This window comes from Zonotrichia leucophrys, chromosome 2, assembly GCF_028769735.1.
Source record: "Zonotrichia leucophrys gambelii isolate GWCS_2022_RI chromosome 2, RI_Zleu_2.0, whole genome shotgun sequence".
Taxonomy (NCBI): domain Eukaryota; kingdom Metazoa; phylum Chordata; class Aves; order Passeriformes; family Passerellidae; genus Zonotrichia; species Zonotrichia leucophrys.
The window spans coordinates 115,906,316-115,923,097 of NC_088171.1; positions in this window are offsets into that span (position 1 = coordinate 115,906,316).

Here is a 16,782-nt window from a genome sequence, read left to right on the forward strand (position 1 = left end):
GCTGGAGATGAGGAAAATGTGGACAAATAAGATGCCTGAAGTGGTTTAGAATGAGCATTAATGTAAGATGCGTTTTTGAGTCCATAGGAAGTTTCTTGGTAATAGCAGTGAACCAGAGAAACATGAATTTCCACTCAGAACTACTGATGCTAAAGTTGAATCCTGCACAGATTGCTGGAGAAACAACCTTTCTAGAAAATATAGGAAAATTATGGCACAACAGTGACTGCCAACTGCTGCAGTCCTGAGATAAAATGAGGGTGCCAGGATATTATTTCCCAGCTGTTATTAGCTCATTGGTGGTTTCTGTAAATGTGCTCCAAGACAACTGCTCTGGAGACAGCTAACCAGATTTTCAGCTCTTGACAAAAAAAGACATTATGAGTGTGAGGAAAATATCAAATTCTCGCTCCAAGTCCCTGGTCTCCTGTGCAAGGACCTCATGCCAAAATATTTTCAACTACCTCTTTAATTTGTCTATTTTTGTCCTTTACTGTTAGCCCAAAAGACCACAGCAAGCCCAGAACAATGGTATAATAAAATCCAGTGTTTCTTAAAAAATGAGAGCAAGTTTATATACTTATCCAACAGAAACATTGGAGACAGCTTTCTACATTTTTGGTTTAACTTGAAAGCATAGACCAAAGTCATGTCTGCTGGTCCAGAGCTGCAAAATATAGCAAAGCCAGCATTCAAACATGGCTGGTAGAAGCTGAGGATGCTCATATTTCTTCACAGTGCACACGTAAGTGTGGTCTAGTGTGATGGCAAGTCTACCAAAGAACATATCTTGCCTTTTTGGCCTCAGAATTTTATGGAAAATTAAGAAGTTGCTATTGGCAAATGTGTATAAAACAATGTTGAAAAAATAAGGGGAGGTGGTGATTTTTTACAGTGGAAAAGAAAAATCTCTTCATAAGACAAAAAAGGTGATCTATTAGCATAATAATGTCATCAAAGAGCAAGTGTTATAGTATTTTATATTTTTACACTGCTGTTCCATAAGCATACAACAATAGCAGGTTAATATATCAAATGTATACATAAAGTCTTCCCACTGTGCATAACTATTCCATATATTACTGTTATATCTTCTGAGATTAGGTAAACACAGAATGTAATGTACTGTACATAAATATAGCACTACTTAATCATAATAAAAATTTAAAAATACCTTTTTACCATGAGAACTGTGTCAGACTCTCTCAGGGAAAATGTTGGTTAGCTGAAATGAGAAGGCTTTTTTCTTTTACCAGAAATATACCAATTTCAGCATAACTTGAGTTTCAAGAAGGATTTTCTGGTTAAACCTGAATAAAACCTAACATAGACAACCAGCCAATGGATGTCTGTGAACCAGGAGGGAACAAAGGTCAGTTTGTTCTGTCTTTTTTACATAAGAAGCTTGAACCTGGATTTTCCACTTAGGTGAATGCCCTCCCTCTTGCTGGTAGTTTCAGTTTCCCCCACCAAATGTGCTCCCATCATTTTAAATCTGTAAGTGACCATTTGAAAGGTGGAGCCTCAGACCACTTCTAGCATAGCAACAGGGGAACTCAAGGGGAGGAAATGATGTTCGTGTTCTCAGAAAACTTTTGCATATTTCCAAAATCAGAGTTCTGACAAATTTGAAAGTAACAAGGGTTTGAAAGTTAAAAAAAAGGGAAATTTGAAAGATATTCATGCATTCTTGAAATAGCAGTATTTCAATAGGTAAACACTGCAACAGTAAGCAACCTCGTTATTTACTGTAAAGGAAGTAGCACTGCATACCAGAATGTGGTCCATGTTTGTAATCTGTGGAGACAGTGACAACTTCTTGTTATGGCTGAGAAGAGTACGAATTCACTACCTTCTACAGACTTCTGGAAAAGCACACTCCGCTATGCCAGCTCTGGCAGGTCTGCCCATGCAGCAGGCAGCCGAATGTCAAAGCCTATTGCAAATCCACCAAAGTGACAATGAAGAGTTCAGGGCTGCATGGGCTGAAGACAACATGAAAGAGAAAAAAAATGAAGCCGCTATATTTACTTCTGTGGCCTTGTATGAGTCTGCCATATTACCTTCTTACCCTGCATTCATTTCACTATCAGGCAATCTCCTGAAACACAATTTCTTTGCTTGTCCCCTTGATAGAACATTTTACTTTATTTAAAATGTTTGACTCTATTTGCAAAGGCATGATAAAAAAGCATTTTATTTGTGCCATGAAATGAGAGAGTGAAGCAAGTTCCTGCAAGCAGGCTGCTTTGTTGAGTCAAATTTATACTCTCATTTTGAGTGTGGAGCTTATACCATTCTTCCCTTCTCAGGAAAAGATACGCTTTACGCTAATGCATAGTAATCTCTGTACAATCCCAACTCACTTTCTCTGCTTTCAGCCACACCCTAGTGGGAAATTTCTCTGAGAAATTAACATGGGAATCAGCTTTTAACTGCATTTTCAAATATATTTATTGGTTAATTTTTTTTGTAGTGTTATGACGAAGAAATTTTTCTAATTAATGCTAATAGGTCTGTGATAACAGATAAAAGCCAGACACTGCAAAGTGCTACATGTGGACCAGTTACTTTCCTGGAACATGTTGAACATGAAATAAGTTAAATTGCTGTTATTTTCAAAACACATTATAAATTGGAAAAAAGGTGAGTGAAAAAAAAGGCATTCACCAAGTATTAACTATTAAGAGTGAAGTTAAGAGTTATAGATGGTCTCACACTGTTTTTATTTTCTGTGATCAGTATAATAGAGTGGTTGTATATAATAGATAATGCCAGCTAGTTCAGTATGGGTGTCTTGCAAAAGCTAAATAAATAAAAAGTGACTTAGCTTTTATTTACCTTGCAGCAGATGAACAAATAAGGTGACAGTGAAATAAATTATTTTTTCCTGCCAGCTAAGCATGTCGTCAATCCTTCTTACTAAAGTAATGAAGCACTGAAAAAATATTTTGTTTTCTTTTCACTGTGGTGGAGGAGTTTTACATCAAAAAGGAAGATAACACTTCAAATATGAGGATAGTTGTGGCATGGTGTTACTGTCTGCCTTCTAAGTCCTGCTTTCTGTTTTAAAAAAATCTGAAATGGCTCTAGATTATCCTGTCATGAGTACTGCCTCCTAGAAATTGCTTGAATAACATGTAAAGAAGACATATGGACAATTTATTTGGGTCTGAGTTTCACTCTGTTGGTGAAATTTTGTTTATGTACTACACAGGATTTCTTCAAGGAAGTGCTTGTGTCTTCGGCCTAAATCAGATGCTCAGAATTTCTTGTAAAAGTGGGACTGTCAAGTGCAAAGGAAAAAAAAAATCCTCATTTATTTCCTTCTAATTCATTGTTTCACTTGGGAATCCAGGCTTCAGTTTAAATTTCAGGGATGCCATTCAGAGCAAAGTATTTGTAGAATTTTAAAAATGGCCTTTTATAAAGGCAGCAGTGAAAATGGTGATCTGTTGTTTACTTTCTGTGTCAAAATTGCAGGGTGGCTTTTCTCCGTGGGCCCTTTGATATCAGACTATTAAATCCACTTTCACTACCAGTCCTGGACTTCTGAAAACTTCTAGACTACATACATATGACAGCTTTGAGAAGCAGTGGGAGGAACGTGAAAGACGGTGCAAAACTGAATTCTGTGGCAACTGGGCAAATTGCCAGTAAATTCAATGAAGCTTTTCATTAAATTCAGTGTGTTTTACATTAAAGCTGAATTTGGCCCACTGTCTACAGCTATTAAAGTTACAGAGATTTAAAAAGTTACATGAAATTTAATGTACTTGAAAAAATTCAGTATAATGTTGAATCTATTTTAAACCAACTTGAAAAATACTTTTAAATTATCCTGTTAAGGATTTATATGATGTGTGGCTTCTCTCTTTATTTTCTGTCTGGATGGATCAGATGAAACACATGGTCATTGGTTCCCAGAGTTTTCTGTATACACTTGGCAGCATCAAATGAAAGTATGCATGCATCTGTTTATAAGAAAATTCTTCTGTTGTTGTGAGATTTTTTTAACGACCATCATAGAGTGATAGATAATTAAGATTGTTCTCTTTTCTCCTTAAAGTTTGTCTTAAATTGATGTTATAATAATGGTCAGCTTGTTTCATCAGTAAATGTCCAGAAGTTAAGGACTTTAAGAGCTCTACAAAAAAAGAGAGGTATGTCCAAAGGAAGTGGAAAAATAGCATTCTTTTCCTGCCCGTCCTAAGGAGGTATGAATAGAGAAGTTAGAATAAGACAGATCAAATAAGTCAATGAGACCTGCTTGCAGGATGGCTGCCCTATTTAGGATCCACTATTCTAGTTTTGCAACTTCTGTCTAAGCACCAGAAGATGTTTGCAGACAGGAGTGTTATTAGTGATTTTTTTAATGGAAAGTCTTTGGGAACAGTCTGGACAGCAAATCACATGGTGATATGTAAGGAGATACAGGGAAGAGATCAAAGCTAAAATTTCCTGTTTGCATGTAAATAGCAGCGAGTTTTGCAGTGTACACTTTTCTTGGCTGAGAAAGTTATGTTCATTAGGTCCTAATTGTCCAGCCAAACCCAGAGGGGAATGCAGCTGAATGCCTCAGGTACATTCAAGGAAATTATGTGAATAGAAATGTGTTTTCATAGTGAACATTTCACAGCTACAAAGCCTTAGGTCATATATTTTAATTCCACACTATACAGTTCCCAGGTCAGAAGGCAAAATTCCTGGGAATTTTGACTGTGTGCTGACACTTTTGAAATAAGCAAATGTCATCCATTAATTCCCTTGTGTCTGGGTACCATTTGCATCTGGGAATGTTATGACCAAGAGGGTGCTACAAGTCCCTTGGTACAGAGGACAAAGTTATATTCACGGATATTAGATCACTAATATGTAAATTATCCTGTAAATTCATTCAGGGACACCAGTTTTGAGTGTTGCCAAGTTAATTTATATTGACAACACATCTCTAAGATGAAGAACATTAGCAGGATTTGGCTCATAACCAGACAGGTACCGAGTTATCCCAAAACACCAGAGTTGGAAGTTACTTAGGGTAGAAGTCAGCACATGATGCTCAAAGCACTGCTCAGGGAGTTCAGCTGGTTTACGTCCTACCTCACTGGGAGTTTTTTGTGTGTAACAGGGTGGTTAGTCCTGCATGAGGCATGAGATGGCTGTTTTTCCAGCAGCATTCACAATCTTCAACCCAAACTGCAAAAGCAACAATGTTTTCTGCTGCCTTTCCTTGTCATAAGTTTTTCTCTCCATATTTTGGTCAAACTCCAATTGTTTTCTTTTTAAAATTTATCCAGTTACTTAATTTTCCCTTAATCAAATTCCATTCTGTTTATTTCAAGAACACCTTTTCATTGCTGCTTTGGTGACAGTAAAGTGACTTTTGTCCTATATTGGTTATGCTGCATCAAAGTCTAATTCAGGCTTAAAACTGCCCTCTAGCAGTTTTTTCTACTCTCTATTTGAATTTATCCCTGATTATTTAACTAATAGTGGAATAACCTCAAAAACTCAAGAAGAGACAGGCAATAATGTGCAATTCTTGATGGTTTTTATTTTTATGTTCCCCTGCCACCACAAAGAGTATCCCTTAATTATGTATTTGAATTATTGATGCTGCTCAATTGTAGAGAACCCTATCATCTGAGTGACTTTTATTTGAATTCCTATCATTTTACTCTGCCAAATCTATAAAGAAAAACACAGCATTTACTGTAGTTTACTGTATGTTGTCAGTAAACAAATAAAGTAGGACTGCATCTTTCAGTGACAGGAAACAGCTGAAAGAAGAAAAAGAAATTACACAATGACAAGAAGAACTGTGAGCCAATAGGAACATAAAACGTGTTCACCTTCTTGTTATCTCACAGCATTCAGATGATCATAACAGTTTAGAAAGCATACCGCCCACACCACAGGATCTTGCTCCTCTTTAATTTTCTCTAATTTGTGTAGTGAATAACCAAATACTCATAATGCAATTAGAAGATAATCAGGCTTGTAATTATGTTAATTGCTGGAGACTTACATCAATCCTCCAGCAAAGTGATAGGATTTCAGGGGAACTATTAACATGGGAAGAGAGAGGAAGCACACATGAGAGAGAAAGAGATTGGGGGAGTGGGTAAATTGATGAACAGCTTAGGCTTGTATCATTGAGCAACAATGAGAATACAATGGTGCAACAAATGAAAAGGGCCTCAAGGGGAGAAGCTCAGAAAATGAGGTTTTAGGTACCAGCAACTCAACCTCTTTTGTCTGTTTTCTTCCCATAAATAATCATGTTGTGCATCTATATTTATTGTAATAAGCCCAATTCAGAGAAATCGGATCCATAGCTGAACAGAGAACAAAGGGGAACTGTTCAGCTATGCAGCAGTTTGCCATGTCTCCCACACCACTGAAAGAGCCACTGTATTACCTTCTGTCCTCGACTCCTGGGGGTATTCTTTTCTCATGGTGATGTCCGATATTACATTTAAAGCCATAATACTGAAACTGCAATGGGCTGTCTCAGAAATGTCATGGATCAGTCATAATCTCTGAAGAACATACAATACATAGTGGACTGACAGAATTTATAAAGTAATCCACACTGAAAATGGTTTTTTGTGTTTTTATTTACCTTTTTGTCAGTACCTCATCGAGGTTGTAATGAATGCTTAAGTCTTTTGAAAGTGAGTTTTGTCAGATGTAGTCTGATATAAGTTGTAGATGATGACTGTATTCTATTAGGGTGGCTATTTCTCAGTTTACAGAACATTTTCTGTGTTTACCTGTCAGAAATTGACTAGCTGGCTTAAAACAAAAATAGATTTTTTTAAAAGAGTATAGTTATTATTACTAAGTTACTTTATTGTAGTTTAAAAGTTAGTTCCAACATGGAAAATTAAACTAGTAAGGATCAAGAAAGATTACCCTTCGACTAGTAATCTTTTGGCCCACAGCTGTCATGATAAAGATAATGAGTAAAATCAGTTGTTTTCTCTTTTGATCTGTATGTTTATACATGCAATTAAACTAAATGGCATTTTGCAACATTTGATTTGCTCTAGGAATATACCTAGATGTAAAAATACATTAGGTTTTGCAAAATGGAAAAGCACATTTTGTCATATGTATTTTAGTGGGCATTAGACTATTATTTATGAACTATGAATAATGATCTAAAGAGCTGCGGGGTTAAGAGAAAATATTTAAACATATTAAAGTGCCCTGTTTTGAAATATTTCCTATAAATGACTTTTGCTGTAAATTTGATTCAGGTTCAACTATCAAGTGTCATTGGTCATTCCTACCATATCATGTCTTTAAATTCCAATTAAGTTTGATTTCTCAGTTCTCAAAAGCCTAGGAAGTGTCAAAAGAAACTCTCTTTCAAGGGCTTCATCTACCAGAGATTTCTGCCTCATTGTTTCTTCAAACAGATGAGTGCTGCATACCTTGACTCCAGCCATGACAACACAATTCCCATGAAGCAGCCCTTAAAAATCACTCTGGAGCTCACACAGCAGGAGACTGAAGAACATAAACCCAAAGTAAGCCCAAGCTTCCTTACACATAATTCCTCAGCTCTGTGGGGCTGCATGCCCCTCTTTGGCCCACCCTGGTGTACCCTTGTTGCAGGAGTGTGGCAAATACAGGGACTCTGAATTGATCCAGGTCTATTCTGGGCCTCTGCAAGTGTCTGAAGGAACTGAGTCTGTCTGACAAAAAGACTGAGGATATAATATGTTCAGAGGACATCTTCAACCAGGTGAAAAACCAAGAAAGGGAGCAGCACCTTCTTCTTTCCCTTCCCTTCCCACATAGCACCCCGTGCAGTGAGGAGTGGATGTGCTACTCAGCAGTCCTCCCCATCAGGGACATGGCAATGCTCAGTTTACTTTATACAGACTGACACATTTAGGCATTCATGGAGCTGTAAAATTTCATTTTACCTCAATGACACTTTCAATGTTCTGAAAGTGAAGCTTTAAATGCCAGTTTTCACCCAGAAAATGACGTTCCAGAAAATTTAAGTAAAATAGAACAAAATATAACCCTATATATTTGCATTTGCTTCTTTTTACTTCTTGCCTGAAAGGTATTGACTGACACCTCTCTCCCTTGTTGGTAAGCTTCACTGTGTGTAGTGTACCTAATAGTAATCTTCACATAAATGCAGTTGTGAAGATATTACAACCTTATTGTTACTAATTTTTATAGATATTGTAATGAGCAATAAAGTATAATTTATTTTAATTAAGTACTCTTGTAGATGTGGATACAGTTTTAAAACACTTTCACCAAGTTTAAGTATAATCTAATTTTACTATCTTTTGTTGAGCTGTGCTCTGGATTCCCAGTCAATCTTAGGGGAAGAAGGAACAAAAAGGATGATGCAAGCAGAGAAACTGTTAAGCAAAGAAGTTTAAAAAGTGTATTCCAAGTAGAAATTTGAAAGAAAGAAAGTTTTCTTCAGTTATGACTTACTGTCATGCTTCTTTTGTAATCTTCCATGGATTGTACCTGCCAGCCACAAGGTTTTTAAAACTGGGCTTATCTGTGCTTGGAATTTGGGTTTGCTTGTGAAGGTGGGATAAGGGTTTGACTTATAAATCCCAGTGGTGGTATCAAGGGAAAAGGTCTCTTCGGTCTCTTCAGGGCCTCTTGGCACTTTCTTTTGGTAGCACAATAACTTTATCTCATGGCATTGTCCAGGATATGGAGCCCAAGCAACAGAGAAGGCATTATTATCCACAACCTCCCTGTGCTGGTTCAATACCCTATTTCTTTTCAACACAAAACGTCTGTTCTCCTGGCTGTCAAATCTCAGGATTTTTCTACAGATTAGATTCTAGATTTCAGAGATTCTTGCCTTCTCCCTACCACTGTTCCTATAGCTGTCCTTTTCCAGTTCATTCACAGAGTGTCTGTATAATTGAAGGCCTTGGAAACTGCTGCCTGACCTGCCCAAGGTTATCCAGCTTATGTAACATTTCAAGGAGCATCTCAAGCCTGAAATAACTAAAATATAACCAGCAGAACACAGTGAGGCTCATTGTCCTGATACCAAGTGCTCCTAAATGTGGCAGGTCCCAGCCTCTTCTCAGTTAATTGCATCTACTGTACTTGTAAGGGTGGTGTCTGAGAAGTTGTTGTACAGGGATGAAATAGAGGCACACAAAATGAAAACAAGTATCAGTGTCTGCCTTTGTCAAGATGTCAGAGAGGAAATTTTCTCTCTTCTGTGGAAGAAATGACTGTAGCTTTGGTAGCACATTCTGTCCCAGCCTACAATGTAAAGCAATAGCAATCCACACAGAAAGAAATGAAAGAGACACAAAAAATTTCTGTGAATTGAATGAAGTTCCTACCACAGATCTATGTACCAGAATCAGCAGCAGAAAAAGCAGAAGAAAAGAATTGTCTCCCCCTATATTCCTCTTGGGACTCCAGCTGGAGTACTGCAATCACTTCTGGGATTCCCCAACATAAGAAGGACATGAATCTGCGGGACAAAGTCCAGAGGAGGCCACAAAGGGATGGAGCACCTCTCCAATGAAGACAATATGAGAGGATTTGGGTTGTTTAGCCTAGAAAAGAGAAGTCTCTAGGGAGACCTTAGAGCACTTTCCAGTATCCAAAGGGTCTACAGGAAAGCTGGAGAGGGATTTTTTACAAGGACATGTAATGAGAGGACAAGGGACAATAGCTTTAAAGTGACAGAGGGCAGGTTTTAAATTAGATATTAAGGAATGCTTTGAAGTTTTCAAGGCCAGATTGGAAGGGGCTTTGAGCAACCTGGTCTAGTGAAAATTCCTAAATAATCTATCCAAACCAGTCTATGATTCCGTGGTGTCATTGAAAACCTACACATTTAAAAGAGCTTCTTCTGGAAATAATTTCGAACACATAGTCTAATGGTAAAACAGCAAAGCATCATTTTGCCCCATTGTAACATCACACATCTCCATGCCCATGACTGGATTCATTAAAGGAAATCTACATAATTAAAGAAAATGTACATAATTCTTATTTTCAGCCTTGAACCTACCCTGAGCATTAGTGGGGGTGGGGAGGGCCTCAGGTTTCAACTAGAAATGGGATGGTTCATTTCTTTTTCTTTTTATTTTTCTTTTTTTTTTTAATTAGGAGAAAGTAAGCTAAATTCAGCATTCAAAATTAAATCACATCAACAATTGTCTTCCAGCTTCTGTTATGTCAATATTGACAGTTTCCTTGTCAGTATAGAATTTGTCAGCTGCTGCCTTGTAGTGATTTGGAAGAGCTTGCTTTCAGATATCAGCAGTCCCTAGCTTGTGAGTAGGTGGACATATCCTTGAGTATTCATGTGCCAGTATGGCAGAGGGTCAGAGGCAGCTGTTCACACAACTCCATTAAAATTGTCTCACAGCAGTTTTGGAAGCATTTCTTATTACTGTTTCTTAGTCTAAATGATGTTATGATATCATCACGCTTTTAATTGTCCTGCCACAACCTTCTTCTTGCATATGAATAGAGAAAATGCAGAGATGGCAATATACTCAGATTTCTCAACATTTTCCACATATTCATCTGCTCCCATGCACTTTTGGTCCATGATGGATCCATGCTGGATCCATGCTGTGGCATTCTTACACAAGTGCCCAATGGCAGTGGCAGACATGCACCCCCAGGGACAAGCCCCTGTATCCTCAGTACACGTGAGTAAATACAGCAGCACAGTTCCTCTGTAACAGAAGATGATGAGAGGCACACGTGGATGCACATCTACCATGTGTGGGACCAGCTGTGCCAGCTGCTGCAATTACTGCCAGTGGAGGATCAATACAGTACAACACAATTCTCTTTTGGTGAGAGCAGTATCTGAGAAAAGGAAGTTTGGAGTTTGTATTATTGCTTTTGTAGAAAGAACATCAGCTTCTTCTAGAGCAGAGTGTGAAAAATGATGCTCTAATCATTCTGTTAATTACCAGTGCAGGTTGGTCATTGTTTTAGGAAGAAAACACATGGATACAAATCAAGCTGGTCTACAGTGTGGATGTCCATTTGTGTGTCTATAAAACTAAACTACTTATCACTGAGTGCCTTGGCCAAGGTAAGCTTTGCAATGAAGAAAGCGTTATTTTTTCTAAATATATCTTCTTATTCCAGGATTTATATGAAAATCCCAGTAAGGCCAAGCTATGGTAGCACCACTAGTCAGACAGGAAAAATGCAATTAATTTTTTGGGGGAGTAGGAAGTAGACAACACAGTACAAAGTGTTTCCCAAAACTCTGGCCATACTCAGGAAGGTGAAATGTATGAGGAGAGTTTGGGATGAGAGATATGGGTGTAATTTCTTTTTTTTTTCTGAAGGAATATTGTGCCTAGAGGAAAAAACAAAACAACAACAACAACAAAAAAACCCCAGATATTTCAAGGAAGAAGGTGGAAGAAATCCAATGACAGACAGAAAGGGGTGAAAAGCTCAAAAATAGCTAAAGAGAGTGTATTTGGGTAAAACATGACATAAAGCTGAAGTGTGGGTATTTGGTTTTGGTTTTGTTTGAAACAAAATATTGCATACATTCTTTGGGTAGACAAATAATCACATGAAAGAGCTGCCTGACTTCCTCAGCAATTCTCCAATATGCAAGACACTGATTTTAGCTAAGTGCTTATTAAAAATTAACACTATTTTCCATTGGCTTGTGAGGACATTTACTGAATTTAGTAAGACTTTACTTTGCTTTTACTTTGTTATTAATATATCCTCAGATATTCTAACTCATATTATTTGCATTCCATAAAAAGATACTTGTAGAATTAGTTTTAGAGCCATGTTTTGAAACAAAGAGTTTAGAGATAAATAAATGGAAAGATTTTTTTTGTGCTTTTCTGCAGAATCGTGTCTTGGCACATAGCAGAATACCTTGCTTACTTATTTGGATTTACAGCCTAGAATGAAAATGAAAGAAAACCTATGAAGAATAGAAAGCAGAAAAGAATTAACTTCAACAAAACTGGAATGAAACTCCTGTAGATTTTGCCAGGTCTATTGTCTCAGCTGCCAGGTTTCTTCATTTTGTGCCAGGTTCTCTCTCTAGATGCTGGTTAATTTTTCCATACATCAAATGCTTCACACTTGATTAGATTGGCTTTTACACTGCTAGAAGGACAGGACATTGCTAACCTGATGTGAGTAGAAGCCAGACTGTCTTTTGAAACATTGGCTCTGTTTGGAGGCTCTCTTAGGGACACCTTGTGGAGGGTAATCAATTTCCATCAGGACAGGAGTTCAGCCTCTCTCTGTTGACCGCCATAATATAATTAAAAATTATCCTCAAGAAATTTTACTGTGTATTTCCACCAGCTGTGCCTGACTCCTTTCGTTCTGCTCTTTTGACAGCAGTAGTTTTGCCCATCTCAGACGGTCTCCGGTGATCTCCTGCATTCAGAAATGCATTGTCTTTTGTTTTAAGTGACCTACCAAAGTCTTTCTGTCAGTGTCCTACTTTCTTTTCCATGCACTCACAAATTTATTAGATTGGCTTCATCATGAATCATTAATTACCAACCATTTTTGGTGGCTTTTTTTTTCTAGGAGTTGTTTGTAACATGAAGAGTTTTCTTTTTCACTCTTCTCAAAATGAAATAAAGTCCAAAAGTTGTGTGACAGATTTGTGCTTGAAGGGCAGCCACTGGGTCAGTGGTGACTACCTTTTACTCAGCTGCTTTTTGCTTCCAGTCCTTGCTTTAGAGGAGGATATGGCGGAGTTTATTTATCCTTGCCCCTCCCTTGGAAAGTTGTCCTGAAGGAATCTAAATCTTACGCTATTTCCTGGGCCATCAGGAAGGCAGTAGAGGTGAAAAAATGGCCTACTATCTCTGTTCAGTCCAAATGGAAGACTTTTCAACCAAAATAGAGGAGTTTCTCAAGGAATTTCAAGATCCAAGAATCCAGTTACACTGCAGAGGGAATGTGCTGCTAAACCAGCAGTCAAGGCATCATTGGGATATAGTGTACATTTTAAGCAGATGAAGTAAGAAATATCTGCATGTGCTGCAGAATTGGATATGAGAGATTGCACCACTGCCACCGTGCCATGAAGTTACATAAGCGAGTCCTTCCAGGAAAATAAGGTGTGGAGCTCAGTATGAGTCTCAATTTTATACACCAGGCTTAGTTCAGAATTTCTGAGAGATGCCTACTCTGCAAGACTTCAGACTCACTCATCCAGTCACTGGCATTTCCTTTTGACTAGACAAGGCATCTGGGGTAATTAGGTGAATCCCATCCCTTGGCACCAAGCCATCCTTATCTATCCAGGAAGAAACTTGAGAACCCCAAAAGCTCAGCAGCCTCTTCTGCAGGCAGGAGTTCTGGCTTGCCAGTTTGAGGATCAGCTCCCACTCCTGGACTTGTGACTGTCATCAACCTACGGTGGGGGGATAGAATGTAAGAAAATATAGTGCAGAAGGTAGTCTCACCCCTGAGGAGTTGCAGCTGTGCTAATTACCAAAGATTAAGAACAAGCCTGCCCCTAACAGGCCACAGCTGTGTCCAATGAGGATGAGCGCTACAAAAGAGTGGGCTAGCTGGAGTTTGCTGGTTGTACTATGGAGAAGAAAGAGTTAGTGCTGTGAAGAGCTGCTTATGAGAGCTTACTAAGAAGGTATAGAACTTTTGGTATAAGATGATAACAATTGGTGATCCTGTTGTGATTCTGATGTGATCCTGTGGTGGTTTGGGAGAAAGGACTTAAATATTAAGCAATGTAATCCCAAGGTGATTCAAGAAGATGACTACAGACCTAAGAGAAATAAGGTCATGAAGTCAGGCAGACCTAGAGCCTGAGAGCCTAAAAATCCAAATAATCTATAGCCAGGCAGACTTGGGAGCCTAGAAGTTGGGGCAATGTATGAGACACCACCCCCAAGAGGAAGAGTGCTGGATATGAGGAGTGGATGCTACATACTTTGCTTATTTGGTGCATTGGAGCATGCCCCGTGCCCCCTGCCAAGGTATGGCTGCAGTCTAGAGGGGACCCAGGCCGGTGCTGGGTTCCCCCTGAATGGCAGTGTGTGCAGCAGGACACAGGAGTGATGTGCTAGAAGTGGCCTGGCCACAGCAGCAGCTGGTGCCTCGGCAATAGCATGGCCCCTGAGGAGCACAGGGGGAGTTTGCTAAGTTGCAGCTACATGAGCACTGGAACAAAAGCAACATGGAGCTCTGAGACACAGTCAGAGCTGCACAGACAATATGTAAGAGAAGCCCTCTAAAACTGTATAGTGGCCATCTCCACAGTAACCCGATGTGATTAGAGATTGGGCTGTGGGGTGCAGCTGGAGATGGAGCCCAGCGTAGCACTGAGAGCAGCAGGGGAGGCTGCCTGGTCCAGACCTGACAGATTTCCACACCTGGAGTACAGGTGAGCTGCTGGGGACACAATGGGAAAGAACATATCAAGTGAAGAACAGATTGTTTTATCTACATGGAAAACAGAGCAGGGCAAGAGAGTCTTGCAGTGGCCAACTAATACAACAAAAAAACTGTAAAAGGAAGAAGAGGATTATTAAAACAGCAGCTGGAGCTTGGAACAGAGTAGCTCTATCATTCAGTATGGTGTATTTGTTTGCTGGTGAAATGTGCGTTTTGTGTGTGAATTGCAACTATTAATCTTTGATTAGGCATAAGTGTAAAAGCTTATATTCCATAAGCATAAGTACACTTGACAGATAGTGGATCAATGTTGTTCAAGTCATACAGCTATTGATAAATTTACCTAACTGTTGATTTGTTACTGCCCTAATATATAGTCTTTAATGTGTTCTTGTGGGTTGTTTTTTAAGGTTGTACAGCTGTTGATATTTTCAATACTCTAGAAGTGTAAGTATAAGAGTTTCTGATGATATGTAATGTAACTTTGGGTAATGAATCAAGGTCAGCACGCAAACACATTCCAAAGTTAAATAGAAATTACACAAAAGATGGTTGTATTGGGTTTACTGTCTTTTGCAAAGAGCCTTGCAAAAGACAGTGAACACAACATTAGTTTATGAAAAGCCTTAGGTTGATGTTCTAGACTGTGAAAAGCAAAACTAAATCAGAACTTAGAAATATATACCATTAGTCCCAAGTGAGATATATGAATGTGTTATAATATCAATTTACTCAAACATATCTTTTTAGACATGCTGCAACTTTGTAGTTTAAAGAAAAGGGGGAATTGGGTTGGGGGGGGAGGGGACAGAATGTAAGAAAATAAAGATGGTGCAAAAGGTAATCTTGCCTCTGAGGAGTTGCAGCTGTACTAATTACCAAAGATTAGGAACAGGCCTGCCCTTAACAGGCCCCAGCTCTGTCCGGTGAGGATGAGTGCTATAAAAGAGTGGGCTAGCTGGGGTTTGTTGGCTGTACTGTGGAGAAGGAGTCAGTGCTGTGAGGAGCTGTTTATGAGAGCGCACCAAGAAGATATGGAACTTTTGGTATAAGATGACAACAGCCTACTATTGGAATATAAATCCCAGTATTACCAGTTAGATTTGAGCCTGGGCCAGTCTGACCCTTGCTGCTGGGCCAAAGGTGGCAGCTGTGGTGTATCACCCCAGAGGCACCTTTAGCTTGCTGGTGGTTGCAGCTGGGCAGCTGAACAAGTCCAGGCTTGTTAGGAACTCCGTTTACCTCAGGAAGAAGGCTTCAGACGAATGGTGAGGAGGAAAAGAAGATGGATTCTGCTGGAGGGTTTAATATCCAGAGTTTTATTCCATGGTCACATAGGTCTGAATCTTGGCAACAGCTCCAACAGAATGACGACTGCGTGGTCTGATTACCTTTTTAAGCTCCTGGGGCAGGGGGAGGGGACAGGAGAGCCACCAACCAGGTGGGAGGGGTGGGGTCTCAGGGGAGGATGACACCTAGACAGACCAATGACCTCTGGGCCTGAGGGGCATCCTTTGAAAGTGACGAACCACACGACGCCTTCCTGGAATGTTAAAACTGATTGACAGCCCAGCAGGGGGCGAAGGGGGAAGGGGAAAAGGGGTATTGGCACACCTGGGGAAGGGACCCGGAAGTTTAAAACACACCGCAACAGCCTACTGTGACACAGCCTTCAAAAACCTCCTCAGGCCCTCCCCTGCTTTGCTCTGCAAAACTGCATTTTAACTTCGTTGAACTGCATCATAACTCAGACTCCAGACCATGGTACTCACCTGAGCTGTGCTGTGGCTGTGTTTCTGCCTGGCCACAGACCTCTGAACCCAGGATCTACTGCCAATGACCTCCTGGCTCCACTTTGGACCTGCCTCATCCCTGTGGATCTGTCCAGGGATCTCATTATAAAAATCCCTGACACTGCTCTACTCTTCGCATTGGGAACACCTATATGTTCCCCTCTATACTCACTTTCTTTTCCTTTTAGTTTACCATAAAACTTTTATTTTATTGTAGAAAATGCACGAGGTTCAGTGTGGAATTTAGCGTATTTCTTCCTTTCAGTGCATTACTTTCTTTCTAAATTCATAATGGCATGGAATTTTTATAAGGTGATGGGCATTAGGAAAGAAATGCAATTATATGCTTAGTAATGAAACTTATGGACTGAAAGTCTGAGATGTTCAGTTGTTCATTGGTGACATGTTCAATACTTCTAAAGCACTGATATGGTTATTACATTAATACTGTAGAAATTTATCTGGTTTTTTATCTATTCTTTTACTATGATTCCATGATTGCATAGTGTGATGTAAGCCCATTTTCAAGAAAGACCTCAAGCATGTCTTCAGGTTCATTCTATTCAGGAAATCACTT